The 2,500-nt window shown below is 61.1% G+C and overlaps 1 pseudogene; it reads left to right on the forward strand.

Annotated features, from left to right (window-relative positions):
* LOC124570020 overlaps window positions 1-2,500 on the forward strand; it is a 5,736-nt pseudogene that overhangs the window by 1,243 nt on the left and 1,993 nt on the right.

Raw genomic sequence — 2,500 nt, forward strand, 5'->3', positions numbered from 1 at the left:
AAAGACTAATCGAACCATCTAGTAGCTGGTTCCCTCCGAAGTTTCCCTCAGGATAGCTGGTGCTCGTACGAGTCTCATCCGGTAAAGCGAATGATTAGAGGCCTTGGGGCCGAAACGACCTCAACCTATTCTCAAACTTTAAATGGGTGAGATCTCCGGCTTGCTTGATATGCTGAAGCCGCGAGCAAACGACTCGGATCGGAGTGCCAAGTGGGCCACTTTTGGTAAGCAGAACTGGCGCTGTGGGATGAACCAAACGCCGAGTTAAGGCGCCCGAATCGACGCTCATGGGAAACCATGAAAGGCGTTGGTTGCTTAAGACAGCAGGACGGTGGCCATGGAAGTCGGAATCCGCTAAGGAGTGTGTAACAACTCACCTGCCGAAGCAACTAGCCCTGAAAATGGATGGCGCTGAAGCGTCGTGCCTATACTCGGCCGTCAGTCTGGCAGTCATGGCCGGTCCTTGCGGCCGGCCGCGAAGCCCTGACGAGTAGGAGGGTCGCGGCGGTGGGCGCAGAAGGGTCTGGGCGTGAGCCTGCCTGGAGCCGCCGTCGGTGCAGATCTTGGTGGTAGTAGCAAATACTCCAGCGAGGCCCTGGAGGGCTGACGCGGAGAAGGGTTTCGTGTGAACAGCCGTTGCACACGAGTCAGTCGATCCTAAGCCCTAGGAGAAATCCGATGTTGATGGGGGCCGTCATAGCATGATGCACTTTGTGCTGGCCCCCGTTGGGCGAAAGGGAATCCGGTTCCTATTCCGGAACCCGGCAGCGGAACCGATACAAGTCGGGCCCCTCTTTTAGAGATGCTCGTCGGGGTAACCCAAAAGGACCCGGAGACGCCGTCGGGAGATCGGGGAAGAGTTTTCTTTTCTGCATGAGCGTTCGAGTTCCCTGGAATCCTCTAGCAGGGAGATAGGGTTTGGAACGCGAAGAGCACCGCAGTTGCGGCGGTGTCCCGATCTTCCCCTCGGACCTTGAAAATCCGGGAGAGGGCCACGTGGAGGTGTCGCGCCGGTTCGTACCCATATCCGCAGCAGGTCTCCAAGGTGAAGAGCCTCTAGTCGATAGAATAATGTAGGTAAGGGAAGTCGGCAAATTGGATCCGTAACTTCGGGATAAGGATTGGCTCTGAGGATCGGGGCGTGTCGGGCTTGGTCGGGAAGTGGGTCAGCGCTAACGTGCCGGGCCTGGGCGAGGTGAGTGCCGTAGGGGTGCCGGTAAGTGCGGGCGTTTAGCGCGGGCGTGGTCTGCTCTCGCCGTTGGTTGGCCTCGTGCTGGCCGGCGGTGCAGGATGCGCGCGCCTGCGCGGCGTTCGCGCCCCGGTGCTTCAACCTGCGTGCAGGATCCGAGCTCGGTCCCGTGCCTTGGCCTCCCACGGATCTTCCTTGCTGCGAGGCCGCGTCCGCCTTAGCGTGCTCCTCCGGGGGCGCGCGGGTGCGCGGATTCTCTTCGGCCGCCATTCAACGATCAACTCAGAACTGGCACGGACTGGGGGAATCCGACTGTCTAATTAAAACAAAGCATTGCGATGGCCCTAGCGGGTGTTGACGCAATGTGATTTCTGCCCAGTGCTCTGAATGTCAACGTGAAGAAATTCAAGCAAGCGCGGGTAAACGGCGGGAGTAACTATGCCTGCCCTGCGTGTGGGTGAAACCTTCCGGTACCTGGGGCTGCAATTTTCCACGGCGGGTCGCTGTGTCTTCAATCCACGTAGCCACCTGGTGGAGCAGCTTGACGTCATCTCCCGAGCTCCGCTGAAGCCGCAACAGCGCCTCCACGCTCTCACCAACGTACTTCTCCCTGGCCTGTACCACGGGCTGGCCCTCAGCCGCACCCGGGTGGGTGCTTTGAAGTCGGCCGACGTTACCATCCGGGCCGCCGTCAGGAGATGGTTCCGCCTTCCGGCGGACACCCCCCTGGGATACTTCCACGCTCCTGTTGCCCAGGGGGGCCTCGGCATTCCATCTTGCCGATGGATGGGTCCGACCCTCCGTCGGTCCCGTCTCCTGGCGCTGAAGAAGATAGGGCCAGCCTGCGACGGTGCAGGCATGGATGAGGTACAGCGTGAGATCGAGGTGCTGGAGCGCCGCCAAATGTGGGAGGGCCACCTCCTCAAATCGTCAACGCAGGTTGGGGAAATGTGGGCGGCGCGCCTGCACATCGCCATTGACGGTGCGGCACTGTCATCTTCTGCCGCCGTCAGTGGCCAACATCAGTGGGTCGCCGACACCAGTCGCCTGCTATCTGGGCGTGAATACATCGACGCCCTCCGCGCCCGCATCAACGCCTTCCCTACGAAGGCTCGGCGCAGTCGCGGGCGGGAGGCGGACACCAGATGCCGCGCGGGGTGCCAGGCCGTGGAGACCGCCAACCACGTACTTCAGGCTTGCTTTAGGACGCACGGGTCCCGGGTCAAGCGCCATGACGCTGTAGTGCGTTATGTCGCCCGTGGACTCGCGCAGAGGGGCTTCAATGTCTCTGTGGAGCCCCACCTCCGAACA

The sequence above is a fragment of the Schistocerca americana genome, unplaced genomic scaffold (assembly GCF_021461395.2).
Source record: "Schistocerca americana isolate TAMUIC-IGC-003095 unplaced genomic scaffold, iqSchAmer2.1 HiC_scaffold_158, whole genome shotgun sequence".
Lineage (NCBI taxonomy): Eukaryota > Metazoa > Arthropoda > Insecta > Orthoptera > Acrididae > Schistocerca > Schistocerca americana.